Below are 23,599 nucleotides of genomic sequence, written 5' to 3' on the forward strand. Positions count from 1 at the left end.
GAATATAAGTTCATGAAGGCAGGGATTTTTGTCTATTTTATTCACTGCTATATCTCTGCTCTTGGAACATTCCTGTCACCCAACTGCTTGGCATTTATTGGATGGATGGATGAATATACAAAAGAATGGCTTTGAACATGGGCTCTGTAATAAGACAGACTTGGGCATGAACTCCAGCTCTGCCACCATGAGCTGCCTGGCTGTAGGCAAACGGTGCATATTAACAGTTCTGGTACAGGGCCTGGCACTTAGGGATTGGCTCTATACATATAGGCCATCATTATTAAAACATAATTATTATTGGGGCGCCTGGGTGGCTCAGTTAGTTAAGCATCTGACGCTTGATTTTGGCTCAGATCATGATCTCATGGTTCCTGGGATCAAGCCCTTCATCAGGCTCTGCACTGACAGCACAGAGCCTGCTTGGGATTCTCTTTCTCCCTCTCTCTCTCTCTCTGCCCCTTTGTTGTCCATGCTCCTGTACTCTCTCTCTCTCAAAATAAATAAACAAACATTAAAAAACATTATTATTATTACCATTAAATATAAAATATAAACCTCATTCTCCTAAAGAGAATGATTAACAATTATCACTTATTTTAATAAATCAAACTTTCAAAGAATATGCCACATCAGCCAAACAGGACAAAGGACGGGGACTCATTTCTCAGTAGTCAATTCTTTTTGCATCAGTGAAAAGAAACAAAAAAATAAAATAATAATTTGCATGCGTGAATATACTTCACTACACCTAAAGAATAAAGCTCCATATCTTCTTTTTAGGGGCAGACCAGGAAATATTGGTTTCTTTTATATTTCCAAATAAAATAGAACATCTGTCACTGGACAAGTGAACACTTGGGCTGAATATCAAGGAATGACTTTACAGTGTTATTGGCCTGAGAAACTGAACAGATGAGGAGGTGGCTTTCCCAACTAATGAGTCACTTAAACACACAGGAAAAGGAACTAGAAACTTTTTCCTACATGCTCAGACCCATTGCAAATATTTATAAAATAAATGGTGAGTGGGGTGCCTAGGTGGCTCAGTTGATCATCTGACTCTTTATTCTAGTTCAGGTCATGCTCCCAGGGTTGTGGGATCAAGCCCCACGTTGGGCTCTGTGCTGAGCCGGGAGCCTGTTTACGATTCTCTCTCTCTCCCTCCCTCACTGCCCCTCTCCAACTCACACTCTCTAAAAAATTTAAAAATAAATAAATAAACTAATTAATAATGAAATGGTGAGTTTCTCATAATAGTTATTCTAAGTATTTTTCTTAGAGGTAAGAATTAAATATAAAAAGACTATTTTAATTCTGTTGGCTCATTCTTTTGACTTTGAACATCACTCAGTTCTTTACCTGCAGTAAAAGAACTATTCGTGTATGTAAATCACCTCACCTCTCAGATCCTCAATTCCGTTTGCTCGAAAATGGGGAGTTGAATTAGGAAGCACCTAAGGTTCCCTCTAGGTCTTATCAGTCAGAGACTCAGTGACATAAAGCATCTCAGTCTCCTTCATCCCTAACCCTGGCTCCATCCAATCCATCACTAAGTCCTACTAGTCTGACTCTAAAATATATTTTAAATCTGCCCACCTCAAAAAATAAAAAATAAAAAAATAAATAAATCTGCCCACCTCTACAGTGAGCACCCTAGTACTTACTCACCTGAACTAACTTGAGAGCTTCATAATCAGTCCTTCTCTCCTGTTCCTTTCCAACCTATGCTCCCACAAAGCAGCCAGCATGGTCCTTTTGAAATAAAAATTTGAGGGGCGCCTGGGTGGCGCAGTCGGTTAAGCGTCCGACTTCAGCCAGGTCACGATCTCGCGGTCCGTGAGTTCGAGCCCCGCGTCAGGCTCTGGGCTGATGGCTCGGGGCCTGGAGCCTGTTTCCGATTCTGTGTCTCCCTCTCTCTGCCCCTCCCCCGTTCATGCTCTGTCTCTCTCTGTCCCAAAAATAAATAAACGTTGAAAAAAAATTTTTTTTAAAGAAATAAAAATTTGATTCTATTTATTCCTCTGCTTAAACCCTCCAATAGTTTCCTTTGCACTCAAAATAATGTCTCAAATCCTCAGCATGGACAACAAGATGATGCACCATCTGGCGGCTCTCCCACCCTTACCCCCTTCCTCTGCCTCATTTTGTAACCCTCTTCCCCTCTCACTGCCATCAGTGCCACACGATCCTCTTAGGTCATTCCCAAGTGCTGCTCATCTGCGTGCTACTCGGCCTAACTCTTAGCCTTCAATCCCACAACAAATGTCTCTTTCTCAAAGAGGCCATCTTGGATTCTTCATTGTCCATTGTATCCCTCTTAATTCTTTTACTTCATAACACTTGTAATCTGAAGGTATGCATCCCTTTACGTGTCTCTTTGCTTCATGTCTCTATCTCGTTTTAGGCTCTAAGCTCCTCAAGGAAAAGGATCATTTGATTTGTTCATATATTCAGCACCCAGGAGAGTTCTTGGCATACAGTTGGCAATAAATGAGTATTTGTGGAATAAAGGAATGGATGAATGAAGAGTATTAGCAACTCCATCTATGAAGAGAAAGACAAGAATAGGACTATTTTTTTCATTACCATCTTATGAAATTATTATTTAAAATAATACATGCAAAGCAACTTGAATTCATAAAAAAATAAATTTAAAATCAAGGCATTATTCTTAAGGTAATTGTTCAGATTAACTCGTCAGAGGGTTTTAGTAGGAAACAATTGTAAAATCATGCTTAAATTTTTACAAAATGATACATTTATGGACCACATAATAAACTGAGTATCAACAGATATGGATTCATATTTTAATGACTCAAACACTGTGATCACAGTGTTATTGAACCAGTGACTTTAACCAAGCCACTTAGTAAATAACTATGTGCTTAATATCCATCTTGAATAACTTGGTAAACAGTGATTGAGGATATATCAAAAACATGCAGGGGTACCTCACTGGCTCAGTTAGTTAAGGATCCAACTTCAGCTCAGGTCATGATCTTCCAGTTAGTGAGTTCAAGTCCCACATTAGGCTCTCTGTTTGTCAGCGTAGAGCCCACTTTGGATCCTCTGTCTCCCTCTTTCTATGCCCCTCTCCTGAGCTTTCTCTCTCTCTCTCTCTCTCAAAAATAAAATAAACATTTAAAAATGAAACAAAATGCATATTTCCTGTTTCAGTGGCATTAACAGGGCTAACTAAAATGAATATACCAAAAAGGGAACTTGCGATTGCAGTAACTTTAAATATCTGTTATGAGAAAGGAGTTAACTACTATTATAATTATCTTTAATTTTTTTTTAATGCTTATTTATTTTTGAGAGAGGGAGAGAGAGACAGAGCAGAGTCGGGGAGGGGCAGGGGCGGGGGGGGTGGGGGGTGGGGAGACACAGAATCTGAAACAGGCTCCAGGCTCTGAGCTGTCAGCACAGAGCCTGACTCAGGGGCTTGAACTCGCGAGATTATGACCTAGGGCAAAGTTAGACACTTAACCAACTGAGCCACCCAGGCACCCCAATGTAATTATTATCAGAAAACTGACCCAAAATTCAGTTTGCATACTTTTTTACCTTTTTCATTCCCCTATGGTTAGGTTTTCTGAGTTCCTGGGGCAATGACTTAGACAATGAGTAAGCTACAACAACATTTTATTACAGAAGGTTCAGAATGTGGTGTGACCACTAGAAGGAAAGAAAACTAAGGAAAGGCTTGGAGACTGACAAAGATGGGGTGGAAGCTGTAATCCACTTGAAGTAAAACTTGGATAGACGTTAAGATGTACGATAGGAAATGGCATGGCCATAAGGATAAGTGAGTAGGCACTTTCCATGCCCAGTTTGCTGAAAAATAGAGAGAATGATCCCTGGTCCTAGCAACCAATGAGGAATATTTTGAGAATAAATTAGATACAGTTTTCCTTTGGTGGAAAAGCATGATATAATTTATGATATTGTTATTATAATCATTAGTCATCTTTGTCTAGATTTATGGAGTGACTCATCCTAAATTAAGCCTTTGGAACAATGAGAAGAGGGAAATTTATGAGACCTACAATGATTTTCTGGTCTCATAAAAGATTGTAGTACTTGATTCTTGAGATGTTGAAATATCTCTGCCTCTTAACAGGAGGCTACAGGGACCATCCTTTGATTCATTATTTGATAAGTGTTTCAGGTCTCCCTCCTTCTGCTCCTCTGGGACTAATAATTCAGCAAGCATTTTAACAGTCACCTTGGCTGTCAATAAATTATTTTAACTTACCTTTACAGTGCCTGCTATTTTTCTCCTTTTCCCATGAGAATAAAAATTGCTACTTTTTTTAATTCCCCATAATTTCTCTACATATTCATTTGATATTCTTGGAGCACCTATAACATCAAAGCAACAAGCTAGGTGGAGAGATATAAGGGGAATAAGATCCTGTCCATCCCTCAAAGAGCTTAGAATCCAGTTGGGGAATATAACTAAGAGCACCAGATCTGGTGGATATTTTCAAGAAGAATGATCAGGTCACGGGGCCTGAATGGATAGAGTGTGAAAGAGGGGAGAGTCCAGGTTTTCTCTCCTAGCAAGAAGAGATGGAGAATTGGGCAGATTTGAGGAGGGACTCATCAGCTCAATGTTAGGCACACTGAGGTGAGGTTGATAAGATATCCAGCAAGAAGCTTGACCCATGGGTCTGGAGCTTGAGAAAGAGGTCAGGACTGGAGACCGAGGTTTGGATTTCACCCAAGGAGAAATCCTGGGACCGGGTGGCATTCTCAGTGAGAGAATATGAAAAGAGAGGGAAGATGAGGGAGTCTGATGATTAAAGAGATAAGAAACAAGAGATATGTAATTTTTGGAAGAAATACAAGGGCTAATGAAGAGAAAATAAAGGACAGTAAAAGGTAGAAAACGGCAGAGAGACGAGGGGGGAAGAGGAATCTCGATGTGAGCAGAGTGGAAGAATCACCCTTGGAAAGGAGCCTCCTTCTTTCTCTCCAAGGAGAACAATGAGGAGCAGACACATGCAGACATACTCTGAGGTGAGATATAGGAGACTTAAACAAGGGAGAAACTGTTGGCTGAACAATGCAAAGTTGAATCAGAAAAGGTGTGGTGCTCAGAGAAAAGGACAACGTGTAGAGAAAGGAGCATGGATGTTGGCATTGGCCAGCCCTGGATCCAAACCCCAGCTCTCAAACTCATTATCACTGAGATGTTGGACAAGTGCCTTTCTTGCGTGGAGCCTCAGTTCTGTCTCCTATAGAAATGGCAAGTAACAAAGAAATACTCCAGGAGGTTGTTTCGAGCATTAAGAAAGAGCACATGTGTGAAGCACCCAGCTCCTGCCTGGGCTTCAGTGAGGAAGAATGGTCAGCACAAACTGGGCAGAAAAACAGAACTTGGGCTCTCACACTTGACTGTGCAACCAAAAAAGAAATCCAGATTGCTGGGCCTCACCCAGAACCAGTAGGTCTGGGTGGGACTTGAAAAATATGCATTTCTTTTATTTTTTTCAATGTTTTTTTCTTTATTTTGAGAGAAAGGGAGAGCAAGAGAAAGTGAGTGAGTGAGGCAGGGGCAGAGAGAGAGACGGACAGAAAATCCTGAACAGGCTCCATGCCATCATCACAGAGCCTGACGGTGCGGCTTGATCTCACAAACCACGAAATCATAACCTGAGCAGAAATCAAGAGTCAGACGCTTAACTGGCTGAGCTGCCCAGGTGCCCCGGAAAATCTGCATTTCTAATGAGTTCCTAGGTTATGCTGATGCCAGGGGCCCAGGACCACTGAGGCAGGGAATCCTCTGTGAGGAAAGATCAGAGGGCTAAGAGATTTTGTTGGCACTGGAACGCAGGTTCCAGAAGAATGGGATCACATCTCTTTTTATTTTATTTTTTTTTTAATTTTTTTTTTCCCAACGTTTATTTATTTTTGGGACAGAGAGAGACAGAGCATGAACGGGGGAGGGGCAGAGAGAGAGGGAGACACAGAATCGGAAACAGGCTCCAGGCTCTGAGCCATCAGCCCAGAGCCCGACGCGGGGCTCGAACTCACGGACCGCGAGATCGTGACCTGGCTGAAGTCGGACGCTCAACCGACTGCGCCACCCAGGCGCCCCTCACCTCTCTTTTTAGAGTTATTTTTGCATGAATGCACTGTATCATTTTGTCTCCGGAACCTTGGCCACCTGTCTTACGAGCAAGCACTCTCTTAGAACTCATCCGGCTTGGTGGCTGGAGTGGTGGGTGCAGAGAGAGAAACTTTGAGTTGCCTGAAGAGGGAGATCAAGGAGAGTCCACCCATTCTCAATGTTGCCCCCAAGGGCTTTGAGCGAGGGCCATCAGGAAGGTGTCAGTATTTGGGAGTGGGGCTGAAGCAACATGGCTTTTTGTTAAAAAGTGGAAACGGTCAAAGTTTATATGTTATTTTAATTTTGTTCTGTCTTTTCAATATTGCATGGCCCAGGTGTTTGATATTTCACATGTTTCTCTTTTTTTTTCTCATCTTAAATTACTTTTTATTTTTCTTATTCCTTTCCCTGGCCCAAAAGTACCTTTATTGCTAAAAATGGTAGTTTATAACCTTTTGCCATGGATCAGATTATCTCTGAGCAATTTCTTTTCCCTTTTTTGTTCCTAATTCCTTCCCATTGTATTATTCAGTTATTCCATTCTATTGCATCCATTATTCACTACTTTTTTTTTTCGAACATTGATTCTGCAGAAATCGAACACCCTCATTTTTCATTTCTTGGTTGGAGTTACTTTAGAAACTCAACTAGATTATGGCTCCTAATGCACTAATGCTCTGCTGAGTGCACGTTGCCCGGCATTTTTATAAGTTCTGAATATAAAGTCAAGTCAAACCCTATTCCTTTTCAAGATTCTCCTTTCATATATCGTTTAAGAAAATTGCTCAACCATCTAGCTTGCTTCTACTTAGTCCCTGACTCATTTCCTCACTGCTGAATGCCCCATCATCCTTCCTACATTTATATTTTCAGTCAAGGAAAGGAAAGTTAACCTGACATTTAGTTGCAGACTGTCACTGAAACTGTGTTCTGCAGCTGGGGTCTGGGGATGGGGGGGGGGGGCGGCACGAGGACGACACCGGTCGATACATCAGTCAGGCATCACCCCCTTTCTCTTCTCTACCTCCAGTGCCAACGACACCTCACCTGTGCTCTTTCTCATCAACAAGTCAACAAATGTTTATATTTATTCTTAGCTTCCTTCAACATATGGTGCTTAGTCTCTTGCTTTGTGCATAGTAAACACTCAAAAACCATGATAGATGAATGACTGAATGACAAATGAATGGAACACAGACCCAACACAGCCTGGTCCTGTCTACTTGCTTAGCTACTGTTTTACCATCATGCCCCTTTCCTGGGGGTATGTAATTCAGAGACTCCTCCAGTTCCTTAAAAGTGCCATGCTCTCTCACGCCTCTAAACTGTTACATGGGTCACTCCCTTCCTACACTACTTTCTCTGACGAGCACGGCATTCCTTTCTTCTCCAGAAAATCACCCCTGAGCCCCTGCCTGAATGAGTGGTCCTCCTGTATGTGCTGAAAACATCTCAGCTTCTTTGGTCTAAAATAGCACTTATGTTGTCTGCTCGTCTGTCCAACTCCTTAACTAGATTAAGTGCAACTTAAAAGCAGGGGCTGTGTCTCACGCATAATTACAATCCCAGCTCCCACCTTAATGCTCCAATGGTGGTGTTTAGAATGAATGAGGATGTGCTGATATCCAGGTGAAAGGCAAGGAGAGTTGAGTCGGGAGAGCTGCCATGAGCATGGAGAAGAGTGGAAAGGTATGAAGTATGACAGAAAGAATTCTTCAGATGGGACAGCTCATTAGATGCAGGGCAATGGGAGGGGAAAAGTAAAACGTGGCAGCTGGGGGCCAGGGGCTGGCAGGATACCTTCCCATCTGCCGCTAATGATTTCAAGTGCCCATTCCTTTAACAGAGGCCTGGGGATTTAATTTCCTTAACAGAACACCAGCAGCTCTACACCATACAGCCTAGTCATTGTTTTTAATAGAGAAAAGTATTCTTTACTGGAACAAGACAATAAGGTGGCTAAGTTAACTGGTAGCCATTCCAAATAATACAAAGCAAGATACAGGTAGTTTAAAAATAAATTCATAGAATCTGGGGCGCCTGGGTGGCGCAGTCGGTTAAGCGTCCGACTTCAGCCAGGTCACGATCTCGCGCTCCGTGAGTTCGAGCCCCGCGTCGGGCTCTGGGCTGATGGCTCGGAGCCTGGAGCCTGTTTCCGATTCTGTGTCTCCCTCTCTCTCTGCCCCTTCCCCGTTCATGCTCTGTCTCTCTCTGTCCCAAAAATAAATAAACGTTGAAAAAAAAATTAAAAAAAAAAAATAAAAATAAAAATAAATTCATAGAATCAAAGAGGGCAGACACAGGGTGTCATTCACCATAAAGCTAGTGTTCTCACTTCTTTACCTTCTTCCTTTCAAGCTGCAGTCCAGTACAGGTATTCCTTTTTTAAGCTTCTTTCCAGCTGTTAGGTGAAATTACCCCTGTTAAACACTGCTGTAGCTTTTTAAGGCTTCTAAAAACAACATCTCAACTCTTAAAATTGCAGGATCTAACTTGTCTTTTTCAGAGTAATTAGTCCCTGCCCCCTGCCCCGCCCTCCCCTGTCTCATTGTCTCCCCTTTGTCCCCTTCTCCCTCTCTCACTCCCATTGCATGTTTGTTCCTGCCATCTGAGTTGTCTTTGCATGGATAGAAATGTGTTAGATAGTAACACCTACCCAGACCCTGGTCCCTTCCCATTCTATTTTGGTGAGATTCCTGTGATTTAACACTGGTTCTTAACGACAACATCAGATACAAGCTGGAAGAATTTAAAATCTATGCCTGTCTCATGATCCTTCTTTCTCTATCCCTATGTAAAATCCTACCTTCCCTTCCAGATCTGGCATCCAATCTGTGTCACGCAGCTAACAAACCCTCCTCTTAAATCATAGAGCACATATTTTCTGTAACAATAGACACTGAGCACCCGTCTCCTACATTTTCCATGGAGAGTTCCTCGAGGGGCTGGACTTTGCCCTAGCAGTGCCTGGGATGAGACCGCACACAATAGCCGCGGTAACGACTAGTTATGTTTAACGGACTGCCTCTGCGTTTCAAGCAGCTTCACACTGTCTTGGGGACAAGTGTTTGGTGATGTTTCTGAGAACATTCCACAATAGAAGTTAGTCCCGCACATGACAGCTGGCTTCCAACCATGCAGTTTGGACTCCGACTTTGCTCGGATGTAGCTAGAGAGCTAAGTGGCCTGTGTTTTCTCATTGTGCCCTGTAAGATAGCACCATTACTCTTTGTATGAGAAGCCTTCAGGCACTCCCAGCAGCCCAGTATATTAGGAGGCAATAGCACTTTGGTGAGCAAGCCTCAGTCTCGCCCCTTCTTCCCACGTAGCTCACTGCACAACCCCGTGCGGGAAGCAAGCAGTGCAGCCCGCGCTGCTGGCTTGTACACAGAGCCGGCTGGAGCCAGCAAGACGGAAGGAGCCGGAGCCGAGAGGGCCGGGACCCGCTGCCTCCGCCGCCCCGCGCGCTGCGGCGCAGGAGCCAAGTGCAGGTGCGCGAGGGCTGGCGTCTGTGAGGATGATTACCCTCATCATGGAAGCTGCCAGACAACTTCAGCATATTCTGTGGCATGTAAACTGCCGAGAAAGAACACTGTCAGCAGTGTCATTTCTAACGAGGGAGAAACAATATATGAAGCAGAAAAAAAAAAAAAAAGATAAAGCCCCCGCCGCCGGGGGGGGGGGGGGCGCCCCCCCCCCCCCCCCGGCTGTACCCTGAACATCCTGGCACGGGTCTGTACCTTCCTGCCTGCCCCCCGCCCCCCGACCTTGACTCCCTATGGCAGGAAGAAGCCCCCAGAGGGGCCCTGCTATTAGCACTGACACTGGCATGTAGGGGTTAGGAAAAGTGGAAACCATGTAATGGTTGAGCCCTGGAAATCTAGACAGTTGTCACACAAGTCCATCCGTTTCTTGGCTGCCTTCATTTATTTTGTTCAGGTTTATCTGGAGAGTGTCTCGTACCATATTCAGTTGTTGTTGTTTTTCCTTTTCCGTTGGTTAGTTTTAATTCAGCTATTTTATTGTAAAAAAAAAGTTATTTTGGTTAAAGAGAATTTCTAGCCTTAACAAAGGTTTTGAGGTTGTAGAAAGTTTGATTTTTTAAGTAAAATTGATTAAGTAGTCAGGATATGGTATACACACATACACACACACATACTAGTGACACACAGATCGACACACATACACTGCAACATCTATTGTCATGTGGCAAATAATAAATAGCCAATGCATTCCATGGTAGGGATGCTCCTTCTGGAAGCCCTTTCCATGTTGACAAACGCCCTTCTATCTTGAACTTCCTCACAGAACACCGCTGCCCATCTTCACTGAAGTCTGGCTCTATGAGGTTACCACATCCCCTGCTGCCTTTTCAAATGGGTGTGTTCATTCTCCTACATTCCACATGCCTTAGAGGATGTCAGGATGCGGGCTTCATATCCTCCTTGTCCCCCAACTGTCTTTCCCTCTCTGTCAGCAGAAGTGTCCAGTGTTAATCTCACTTCTGGAACAAGACATATTTGTGCTTATGTTTCTGCTTGCATTGAGGCAGAATGGAAAACATCGTCCCCTCCGTAATTCTCCTTCCTTGACAACTCTGTTATTCCAATTCTTGGATTTATGAACTTTATTTTTCTTCCCTAAGTACATCATTCTGTTCTTGATCTTATAGTACTATTATACTTATTCCAGTAACCAGAGCATGCTCCCCTTTAAAAAAATGTCACATTAATTGTCTATGCAAAGACAGTTGTTTATTTCCTGTATGCAGCTTCCTGATTACTATTTGAGTACAGTCAAAAAGAAATTGGATTTTTTGTGCATGCCTGATTCCCTTGCATGCATGCTTTTGTCAAAATTCTGACACAGTAAATACAGACCTCCTCCATGTGGACCCCAATTGATTAATTAAAGGAGAAATTCATTGCAAAATTGCCAGCAGCTGTTGGCTAGAACAGAGGCTGGGGAGTCATACACCAAAAAAGGCAAGCAGTGGAATGGACCATTTCTAGAGGATGTGTCTGAATGTTGTGGAAAGTGACTTCTTCTCAATCTGAGCCTTTTTTCATTCCATGGACTATTTAAAATATTTAATTTAATTTCCATGTAAAAACAACTTACAGTAAACATTCTCTCTCTCTCTCTCTCTCTCTCTCTCTCTTTCCTTCCTTCCTTCCTTCCTTCCTTCCTTCCTTCCTTCCTTCCTTCCTTCCTCCCTTCCTTCCTTCCTTCCTTTCTTTTTCTGGAACAAATGTAAAGAAGTGCATAACAAGACACATTGTCCACTACCAGGGCATTTCCTTAGCATTGTAAAGCACACCCAGGAACCACAATTCGCTTGGTGCAAGACCGTTGTTAAGACCCAACACCTCTGAGGGAGAGAAAGCTAAAACAGCTTCACTTTGCAATCCCATATTCTGAATTCTACCATCAACAGGGATGCATGGCCATATGGAATTTCAGATCCACCCCAAAGGGTAGATAAAAGAAGTTTCCAACAGAGGTCAAGAGCAAAGAACATCAAAAATAAGAGTTAGGGGCATAGGTATAATTAGACATTGTGCGGAGGCTGGAGGGGAAAAAGTCAGCAGAGAAGGGGAGTTACACAGGAGAAAGGGTTCAAGGGCGAAACTGTCTAATAAGTCATGGCAGTGACAATTCCTAAAGGTACTTCCTGATTCCCTCACAAAAGCTAAAGTTGACATTTTCTCCATCTGCACTCTACCTTGCCAGGAGCTCATAAATCTAGGCTCTGACCTCACCATGATGGAGAACTCAGCTGGGACAACAGGTTGTCCCCCGAGCCGCTGCACACGGCACCAGGGGCCACCTGTGAGTCACAGCTTGTGGGAGGTTGAGGAACATCTGGCCGAGCTCATCTCCCACCACCACCAGCGGGTCTGACTCTATGTTACTTGTGTCTGTTTTAAATGTGCCTCTCTCTCCAACACAGCATCTTTGCAACATCAGGATGTTGCATAATGCCTGAGTGGAATCCAAGAACCAAGCCACACATGTAGAACTATGAGAAACCACATGTGGGAGAGAAAAATAACTCAGCTTGAATATTATTTTTCTCCTCAAAGCAGTAAATGTGTTGGAGACCACATTGAATGTTTGATACAGACTGAGAAAGGGCGTGGATGTCTGTGCTTATAAACTTCTGCACTAAAGGGACTTGGGGTATGTTTTCAAACTAATCTTCATAGTTACCATTCATCGAGTGCCTACTAAGTGTTGGACACCTTATAAACATTATCTCTGATTATCCAATGTGACCACAAGAGGGTATTATTATGCTCATTTTTCTAATGAGAAAACTAACTGCTGAAATCATAAATGACCCATCAAGTTTCCACAACTGGTAAAGGGAAAAGGCAGGTTTGGGCATAGTTTCTTTTGCCAAAGTTCGTGGTCCTCCTCATTATGCTTTTTTCTAAGTCCATCGAGAAATGCTTAAAGTGACTAGTGTTGATTCCCTGTTTGCTCAACTCTATTAAGTAGGCAGAGTGTCCTTTTCTTCATGGAGCTCATTGATCCTCAGCTACAGTGGGTAATAAATTCACCAAACCTGCCCAAAATTTACCTCGATTTACTCTAATGGAGTCTACCATATCCTGTAAGTAGAGAAGCAGGAGTACCACCAACTCAAAGCCAGCTCACAGCAGTAGCTTTCAGCGGGACCTTTCCTGCCTCCCTTACTGTCCTTCCTTTGCACTTTGTTCCAGCCACAAAGGTCCAGAAGTCATAGGTAGCAAAATGAGGGAGAATGAACTAGGATGCAGAGGGCAAAAAAAAGAAGCCAGTCAAAATCCCTGCCTAGTCACAAACTTTGGGCCTCCAATCTCAAAGAGACTCTGCCTCCAGTTCCACATTTTGAGGGGAAAGAGGTTAATATTAAATCAAGGTCAGAGGGGTTTTTGTGTGTGTGTTTTTTTTTATTATTATTGTTTTAACACCAGAGTTGATATATTATGAATTTACTTGATACTGTGTTTGGGACGGAATGGCACTATAGGGACTCTTATTACCTACCTAAAAGTGACTAGAAACTACAAATACCAAAGTGAATAGAATGGAACATGACCCTTCCACAAAAGATTGGAGACCCTTTTGGTCAATACCAAACAAGATTCAATGTGAAAATATTCCAGTCCAAATAAGAGTGATTGGGCTCTATTTTACCTCTTGGCCAAGGGTTCTTGACCCAAGGTCCATGGTGCCTTAAAAAAGACCAAGGAACATTTTATGTATGTAGGCACATGTGCATTTTTCTAGAGAAAGAATCCACAACTTTTTATCAGAGTCACAAAAAAAGATGAAAATTATTCCAAAATGAAGAACTTCTGGAGGCCCAGGGCAATCTTAGACCTTGGCTTTAGATCTGGTTTATATCTCCTTCAGATGCACGACTGGTCGGTACCCAGCCAATCTTATCTTAAAGTGAACCTAAGAGGTGGGACACAGACTGAATCATGCTCCAGAAAGTCCTTTGGATGAGATTCCAGGAAGTCTACAGTTTAGATCAGGAGAAGATAAAAACTAGCTTTGAAATTCAGGATATAGTTTTCTAGGTTATAGAAACAACATCTTCTAATAATTGGTGGCTCATTGAGGTCACCTCTATTCTGATTGTATTTTGACTCTTTTCAAGTAAATTGTGATATGCATGTTTTCTGAACCTGTGTTTTGGCATAAAATGCATGTAACTCAACTGGTTTGGTTTCCTGATGCTCAGTTTCTGGTTACTAACCTTCCGAGGCCTTAGCCTTTCTGTCGTGTCCACAATTAGATTAGGTGATGCCTGGTCTGCCTGTTCTAGCTGCATCCTGGAAGGAAAAGCTAGTCCAAAGCATCGGGTTTTAAGTAAGCCGATATCCCTTCCATCCCCACTCACCCAAATCATGGGTACCCTTCCCCCCATTTGATGCCACGGCAGCCTCGGGCAGCTAACAGTCACAGGAAGTGAGTCATTGGCATCCCAAGCTAGAATTTAAGAAACGCTTGCATAGAACATCATAGGATATCGTTAATTTGATACACAGCAAAGTAATTGGGCAAACATTAACTCTCTTTTAAGAATCAAGCACAAATAATAAAACTTAAATTGATCTACGAAAGATCAATTAGCTGCTAGAAATAATAGTTTACAGTCAGTTCTCAACTATCCATATTCATAAAAAGTGGCAGAGCTAATCGAACACGGCAGGTAATTTTCAAGTCATTAGTATTTGGCTTTAGAACCCTTTATTTATTTATTTGCATCCAAGTTACTTTCCTAATAATGTTTTGCTTACATTAACATTTAAATGAGGATGGAGCTCCATGCAAGCAGCTGCTGATTGCACAGGAAGACAGCCCACATCCATACCAGGTAAGAGTAGTAGAAATCAAACAAGAGAGGGGCGCCTGGGTGGCGCAGTCAGTTAAGCGTCCGACTTCATCCAGGTCACGATCTCACGGTCCGAGAGTTCGAGCCCTGCGTCAGGCTCTGGGCTGATGGCTTGGAGCCTGGAGCCTGTTTCCGATTCTGTGTCTCCCTCTCTCTCTGCCCCTCCCCCGTTCATGCTCTGTCTCTCTCTGTCCCAAAAATAAATAAACGTTGAAAAAAAAAAATCAAACGAGAGATTAACATTTTACTGTGGATTAAATTTTCCAAACTCAAATAATTGAGAATGAGCTCTAATCCTCTTGAACATGACCTCCTCAGAAACTGCTCTCTGACCTTCCAGTTAAATACCCCTGTGTGTAATTCTTTGTTAAATCTCTGTTTTCCACACTAGAGCCTGAACTCCAAGAAGGCAGAACAGAGTCTGCCTCGTTCTACATTGTACCCCCACACCTGGAAAGTTTGTTGGTACATAGTAGGTGCTCACCAAATGTTTGTTCATTGAATGCATAAAATCTGCATCACTCTTTTGATGAAAAATGAGAAAAACTTATCCAGCATTACACAGAATACGTAATCAGGTCCCTAAGAGAAAGCCTGATCTGGGGATGGACGCGCCATGAGCTGAGGGACCCCACTGGTCTGGTTCACTGCTGTGTACCAGCTTGGGGTTCAGTGCTTGATACAATGCACGTATGCAGCGAAGAGAACCAGGCCAGTGGCCCTGCCACCTCCACTCACCCAAACCATAGATGTGTTCCCTCCACTTGAGAGGTTATCTCAATTGTGTCCCTAGCCGTGGCGTCATTGGCCAGCTAACAGTCACAGAAGCCGTTTGGGACAATGGATGAGAATAACCAAGAAAAAGCTGCAAGGCTCTGACTGCACATCTTTCCCACCAAGTTGCAGAGAGACAAAAGGGAAACGTGACAGAATTTTAAAGAGGGCTGGTAAGTCTAAGAGATAGTAGATTCGCGCATCTGGGAACAAACAGAACCTAGTGTTACGAATGTTTGTTTCTGTGGTATAGGCATTAGGGTCTATCTGCTTCTCTCTCTCTCTCTCTCTCTCTCTCTCTCTCTCTCTCTTGCCCTCCCTCCTTTTCTCCCCTCCTCCCATCCCCTCCTCCTCCCCCTCTCCTACTCCCTCTCCCATTCCTTATCTCTGTCTCTGTCTAAAGTTGGCCTAATCTCTATTCATCTACACTTGAGCTATCTTCCTTGGGCATATCAGGACTTCTGAATCTGTGCAGCCAACCCATCAAAGTATTCTTTTAAAAAAAAAAAAAAACGTTTTGTTACTGTGCCACCCTAATGTTTCCCTCATGTGGAGTTTTCAGAATGGTAACCTTGACATCAGAATAAAAGCAATCAATCCGTGGTATGCATACTTCTGCTCTGGAATCCAGTGGGGGACCTGAGAACAAGTCAATACAGGCCTTACTAGTAAAATGAACGGACAGGAAATTTCCATTCATGAAAACAATCTTGGAGACCACCCAGTGTAGTGTCCTCACTTTACGAACAAAGGAAATGGAAGCCCAGACGGGCAAAACCACCATAACTTTGCAGAACTCATGTGAGAGCCCAAGAGTCATCTGGCTGACGAGACATTTTCTATTTGTGGCTACGCTCTGACTCGACAGATAGCTTCTTCCCCTCCTCAGGTAGACAGACACCTCCTCTAGCAACCATCCTATGTACCCCAACTTTCAGAACCAAACTCCTAGAAGTAGAATTTGGTACCTACTAAATTTATTTTCTCCCCTCAATCTATGGCCCTATTCAAGAATAGCTATTCAGAACCTCCTCCTCCTCCTCTCCCAGCTCTTATCCAGCTGCCAAGAGATTTGCTTCAGATTCCAGAATATAAGTTACCACGCCCCTCCTTCCAGATACATGGATCCACTTTTCCCCTTGGAGGATTTGTCAAAAGCCGAAGTAATAATCCTAACAATCTTTCAATTAAGTAAGATAATATTTATTACTTTTAACCTAAAGGACCCTTGTTCAACAGGAAGACAATTTCACATCTGTGCAGATGGGACCCAGCTGACAGTGGACTCAGCAGATTGTGTGAGACTTGATAAAATCACCTTCTTCTTCCTGACGTTTGAACAGCCTCCTTCTCCTGCCATATGTAGCCAAGAAAATAAGCCAGAGCCTGGTGCCCTAGTGATGAGCTGGCATGTGGCTCCTGGGTTTGTCCCCCAAATAAGCAACGTGTTTATTCAAAGGAGTTTATTTATTCTGCCTGCAGAATAGGCAAGGTGTCAGCCAAAATGAATCCTGGCCAATTATTCATGCCATTCAAATTATGTGACATCCTTGCTCTATCCATTGCCTTAAAGTTGGAAAGGAGAGGACAGGCCAGCTCTTGACTAGAAAAGTCCAAGCTTTGCTGTTGATATTTTCACAGTCACCAGCATCCTAGGTGGGCAAGGGAGACAAAGAAATGTCTCAGCCTGGACTCTGAAAACAGAACCGGACAGGGGTGCCTAATTTGAAAGGTGAAGTCCTGAAGCAGTGAGAGTTAATGAAAAGAGAAGTGTGACAAGGAAGGTTACAGAGCCACAGCGTGTCACTGTACTGGCCACTGCTTTACCATAAGCCTCAAAGACACACAGCTGGTCGCTCAGCAGGTGCAGCTACTCAGCCACCTGGGATGTCTCCAGACAGGCTGTGCATCGAAGCTGCTCAAAGCAGTCCCTTCAAAGAGGAAGGAGGGGAAATTTATCTGCATGGCTACTTCCCCTCTCCAGTCTCCCAGATTCGTTACAAAGGGAGTTCTTTTCCCCAAATCCCAAGTCATGTCACCTAGCTCCCTCAGTAGCTGCTGAAGAAGCCCGTCCCAGTACCACAGTGTCCTGCTGCATCCAAGCCTGGAAGTGGTCGGAGGGGCCAGAGACCCCACGGGTTCAGCTGACCGGCCTCAGGTGGCAAAATTGCACAGGCCCGTGAAGGACCAACCAATCTGTCTCGGTGGCAGCTGAGGGCCTGGCAAGCAGGTGCGGTTGGGGATGCTGATGAGGTGCTGAAGATTATGGCATGAAACGGCAGCTAGGATTACAATCATATCCAAAGCACAGAAATAGATCTTCCTTCTTCAGCTTTTGCCAAATATCTCCTTGTGCTGAGAACCTGGACTGTGTCCCTAATGACAAAAGTATAGCAGACATGCCAACCTAGGCATTACAAAATCTTCAGTCAAAATGATCTGTTCTGCTAGATGCAGTAGTGCTTATGTGGGTGCTAAACCCGAGAAACAGACCTTGTGATCTATTACAAAGACCACCAATGAGCTCCTAAGCACCAAATCCAATGAGTACCTTCCAATGTTTACTTAACTTGACCTTTTTACAATGTTTCACACAGCTGAACATTTTTTTCAATAGGAAACGTTTACCTTCTTTGGATTCCACACGCAGATCTCTTCGATTCTCCTCTACCTTTTTTGTCTCCTCTGGTGGGTACTTTCCCTCTGCTAACTCTCAGCCTGATGCACTTTTTGGTCTACATGTTCTTCCTAGGGAACCTCATCTGCTCCTCCGTGCTAAGGATTCCCACAGCTCCAGACTTGTGAGTAAGACACGATCCTGGCAAAAGGAAAAAGACAAAAGGCATCAAGTATTATGACAGTGTGTATGAAATGCTATGCTAAAATGTGTTATAATAGCATGTGCACACAGAACACACTCAGCCTGAAGAATCTGCTTAAACCAATTCTGAAAGGATAAGAAGGAGTTATTCCGAAAGATGAAAAGAGGGAGAAAATTCCAGGGAAAAAAACCAAACAGAACACAGGCCTAAGACAGCATGGGATCGGAGAATAAGCGATGAATCTGAAAGGAGACGTGAAAAGGCTACAGAGACACGACTAGAAAGGCAAGCAGGGGAGGGTCATAAAAGGCCTGACATGACAGGCCGCAGCGTCTGGACTTCATCCTGAGAGCAGGATCAAGGCAGGGTCAGCTTTCTATTTTATAAATATTCCTTTGTGAAGACGGGCTTGGAGGAGATGCCAGGGGAGGATGGAGACCAATGGGGAGGTTGTTGTCCCACCCAAGCAAGACACTCTAAGACATTAAGAGTTTGGCAGTAATGACCTTCGTTTCTCCCATCTAAAGTAACTTGTACAAGGTAAATCCTGAGCTAATTCCAACATTTTTGTCTTGATACTTATGGAATAATGAACTGCTGTCTTGATTCTCAAACATTTACTTGATTTCTGGGTATCCTAGGCAACTATTTGTTCAGGGTTCTCCAGCAAATCTGGGAAATAAAAAGTATTTTGTAATGGCCCAAATCACCTATTTTTCTATCATTTTTTTTTTGTTGTTCATTAAAAAATGTTTATCAAATAGTTACAGGAGGAAAAGTCCTCTTTCAGTTACTGTGAGTTATAGAAAGATGACTAAGACGCAAGTCCCCAGGAAGTAATATTTCAGTGGGATGCAGTCAGAAAGAGCATAAACTGTGAAATGGGGCAGATGAAAGAGGAAGGAGGGACCAAGAGAGAGGTTCTGGCAGTGTGCCATGCATGGCTGCAGAGGAAGAAGGGGGTAACTATGTTTGGGAGCTTTGATTCAGGCTCGAAATGACTCGGATCTCAACTAGGCAGAAATGAGGGGACAGATATCCCTGACAAAGTCCCAAGGGCCTGGCATCACTGTTGAATGACTAGGTTTGGTCAAAGTGGCAGGTATCTAAAGGAACATAGTAGAAAAAGAAAAATGGCGGACAGTTCAGGAAGACCTTAATATCCAGGTTAAGGCAGTAGCAGCCGAGCTGCTTAAGCAGACATCTTTTGGAGCATCCGTGTGTCTCCATGAGGGCACAGAGCCATTTGCAGTGTACTGACTCAGCAAAATTATTCCCACAACTGTTTGAATTGAAGCAAATTGAATCCATTTTCACATCGACAGCACTGCCTTGTTATTAACCCTAAGAAGACGAGAACTTTCTCACAAGCACTGCTGTCAGAGCAGTTACCTTGGCACATCCTCAAACGTCCCCAGTCCCCTCATGGCGCCTGGATATGAGACAGCTCCATGAGCCTGCAGGGTTGTCCAGATGTGTATTTCTTCTCACTTACAGGAAACTCCATTGCTTTAAGTTTTAGAGGCCAGGGCCGCTATTTTATGAAGCCTATGTGAAGTCAAAATTACCTAATAACACATCGAGATGTAATCTACTTAAACCCATGGGGCCGAAAATGCACTAGTTACGAGACAAGTTAATAGGTTAAACTAACATCCTAAATTGAATTCACTGAGGAGACCTAGAAATAACTTCAAGAGGCTCATTCAGGGAACCCTGAGGAACCTTACCTGAAAGGTATGACTACAGAGAAAAAGAGAGAGAGAGAGAGAGAGAAAGATAACAGAGAATCAGGGACCAAGAACAAAGTCTCTGACGTCAATAAAAGTCAAAACAATATACTCCAAACTGTTCCAGACAGATAAAATAATCTGTCCAAAATTAAATGATATTATGTATGGTCATTGTTGTGAATCTTTATACAACAACTTGGCAAGGCAGAGAGGGAAATATTTTCTCTCTTAATTTGGTGGTATAGTCTATCTACTTCATGAAATGTTAAGGTGAAAAAGTCTCAACTCTTCCATTGTTAATTTATATCTATCCTGGGTTTCTATCTGGTTTGTTGTTGTTGCTGTTTGTGTTTGTCTTCAAAATGTCTTTGTCTGGATACCATAATTATATGTTCTTATCAGAGAAGAGTCCTTACTATGTTCAGCTTACTCCTTACTGTGTTTTAATTCCTTCCTCTTCTTGTGTCTCACCTGCCCTCCTCTTCCCAAGGCCAAAATGGTGGACAGGAGGCAAGAACAAAGGAATCAGAAAGATACTGTGGTAAGCGTGCTGACAGAAATGGCTCCTATCTTCCCTCACTTCAAAACTAAAGACACCTTTACAATCTTGGATTTGGAATTCAGAACCACTTTCTCCATCTTGTTGTCTCCTCTACACTCATGGGAGTATAGAAGGATAAAGGGTGAGCAACCTAGACCACGTTTTACATGGGACCCCGGTTTTTGTTGTTGTTGTTGGTGGTGATGGTGGTGGTGGTGGTGGTTTTTGGAGAGAGAGACAGACAGACAGAGAGACTGTGCCCATAAGCAGGAGAAGGGAAGAGGAAGAGGGAGAGAAAGAATCAAGCAACGTGGGGCTTGATCCCATGACCTGAGCCAAAATCAAGAGTCAGGCGCTCATTCACCTGAGTCACCTAGGCACCACTTGGCAACCTGGTTTTACTTTGGTGTGTAGGAACCCCAGAAGTTAAAGGTTGCTATATAAGTCTTCTGTCACTACTATAACAAATTGCCACAAACTGGGTGGCTTAAAAAATAAAAATCATTTTCTCACAGCTTTGCCAACCAAAAGTTCAAGATCAAAGCCACATTCCCTCAGAAGGCTCTAAGGGTGAATCCTTCCTGGCCTTTGCCAGCTTCTGGTGGCTGCTGGTATTTCTTGAGTTCCTGGGCTTGTGGCTCCATCATTCCAATCTCTTCTATGTCTAATCATTGCCTCAGCTTCTGTCTTTTCTACCTTTCTCAATATCCCTCTGCCTTTCCCTCATAAGAGTATTGTCATTGGATTTAGGTCCTACCCAGAGAATCCAAGATGATCTCTTCATCTCAAGATCCTTAACTTACTTTCTCTGCATTGACCCTTTTTCCAAATAATATCCACAGAGTTCACGAATTAGGACATAAACCTATCTTTTCAGAAGCCACCATTTGTATGGTTTTACAACGTCCACATACTAAGACATAATGTTCTTGCTGGTTACCAGAGCCTTGCCTCAGGGAGTCAAACACTCTCCCAAGCCAGCCAGTGCCACAAATATCATCCCAAGTCTGAGTCAGAACACTTGACTAGTTAAATGTGTTTCCAAGACAAACAAATGGAAGCCTGCTCCTATTTGAGAGTTTAGACAAAGCCTGAGAAACATCAGATGAGCAATTCTTTCAGCAGGACATAGAAACACTTTGAACACTAGGATTTAGGTACTTCATTTACATGCCACTTGTAAACTATTTTAATATGTACAGGCTATTGTTAGTGTGAAGTCTTTGGGAAGAAATATGCTCAAAGTGGTAACATTTTACCTCAAAAATGACATAGAACCCTTTGCCTTCATGTACATTACATTTCAAAAAAAGGTAGATATTATACTGTCTTGTACCAAATGCCCTCAAGATTTTTTTTTGAAACCATAATATAAAACATCTTTTTCTCTGGCTCTAATCCAATTTCTTTGAGTGATGTGTAAACTGTACAATTGTTTGTAGCTCTGTGTCAGTATCCATTACTTTTGAAATGACCCCTACATTTCACATTCTATATAACATTTTCCTGTCTTCTCTGGGAATTGCAGAAGATCCTTCGTAGACACACTAATTGCTTGTGACACCCACAGTCCTTTTGAACACTGACGTTTTCTTGGTGAACCAGTAAATACTCTGTTATTTGGAGAGGACATTGTTGCAAAACACTTTCCCTGATTCTTGCTTTCTACTTAAACATCATAATCACACAAGGCTGAGTTATAGCTTCACTGCTGCCCATGCATATTGTACTCTTGGCATTACAGGAGCTTCAGAAACTGCTCAGTCCGTCAAAGTACCGGTAATGATTTCTTTTGTGGGTATATTAATCTCACAGAAACTAAGCATTACATTTTAGACAATAAAGCTTGCAAAAGACCTGTCAAATCTATATTTTTTAAATGCTTTATATTACGTTCTTCCAAAACACACCCCACTGCATTGACCTTTAAGCACATTAACCTCTGCAGGGAAATTTCTTAAATCCATATCATATGCATAAAACCTCTAATTCAACATTTAGCGAGGAAAATAGATCGTAGTTGGTGCTAAAATGTCAATGAGTCATCCACATCTGACAGTAGATTGCTGAATGACAAACAATAGCTTTAAGCTTGTCTTAAAAGAAAATGTAGCGTGGCTAAAAACACTGTTAGGTCCAAGGCAAATGTTCAAAAAATAGGCACTCTCTAACACACCAAAATCTGATTTACGAAGATTCCTAAATATAAATTGGGGGTTGCAATCTGTCACCGGCACCAACCACCATGACTTACTCAGCATTGTTTCCCCCAACCCAAGTTGCAGTTTCTGGTTTTTCCTCCTTTTTGGCCATCAAATAAATACCCTTATTTGCCCAACCTCCTCTGCTCTCTCTCCCATTTCTTGGCTTTCAACTCTTCACAATTTGGTGGAGTTTAGACAGGTCTTCTTTCTTTTTATTTTATTTTTTTTTCAACGTTTATTTATTTTTGGGACAGAGAGAGACAGAGCATGAACGGGCGAGGGGCAGAGAGAGAGGGAGACACAGAATCGGAAACAGGCTCCAGGCTCTGAGCCATCAGCCCAGAGCCCGACGCGGGGCTCGAACTCACGGACCGCGAGATCGTGACCTGGTTGAAGTCGGACGCTTAACCGACTGCGCCACCCAGGCGCCCCGTCTTCTTTCTTTTTAAATTGAAATATATATTCACATATAACACTGTGTAAGTTTAAGGTGCTCAACATGTTGCTCTGATGCATTTAGATATTATGACTGTCTTTGAAGCGTTGGCTAACACCCTTATCATCACATAATTGTCATTTCTTTTTTGTGGTGGGAATAATTTACATCTAGTCGCTTAGCAAGTTTGGTGTTTATAGTACAATATTGTTGTCTATGATCACTGTGCTTGTGCATTAGATATCCAGGACTTCTTTCTCTACTAGTTGTACATTGGGTCTTCTTTCTGAAGTATCCACATATCCTTATCTCCCTCAGTCCCACGCTTCTTCTCAGCCCTCCTTCAGATCTTTGTGGTGACTTCAGAAAATATCCATGCCCTCTTTTCTTTTCCTTACTTTGTTCCATTTATGAGTTAAATAAACTCACCATAGGCACGACTGGGAAGCATTAAGTGTGGAGCCCCTCAACATTGTAAAATCAAAAGAAAGGAAAGCCATACGCTTACAAGTGAAATAGGGCATAATAAGTGATCAGCATCTTGACCACTTGAGCCCTTCAAAGCACCTGCAAAGG

General features: G+C 42.8%; 1 long non-coding RNA gene across 1 annotated transcript in view; it reads right to left on the minus strand.

Annotated features, from left to right (window-relative positions):
• The window catches only part of LOC121042699 (uncharacterized), a 406,759-nt gene that overhangs the window by 201,021 nt on the left and 182,139 nt on the right, over window positions 1–23,599 (minus strand). Inside the window, exon 3 of the long non-coding RNA XR_005796392.1 lies at window positions 17,916–18,105. This is a non-coding gene — a long non-coding RNA (uncharacterized LOC121042699). The remainder of the gene's footprint in view (window positions 1–17,915; window positions 18,106–23,599) is intronic.

Source organism: Herpailurus yagouaroundi, unplaced genomic scaffold (assembly GCF_014898765.1).
Source record: "Herpailurus yagouaroundi ecotype Mexico unplaced genomic scaffold, PumYag 186, whole genome shotgun sequence".
In the NCBI taxonomy this organism is placed as follows: Eukaryota; Metazoa; Chordata; class Mammalia; order Carnivora; family Felidae; genus Herpailurus; species Herpailurus yagouaroundi.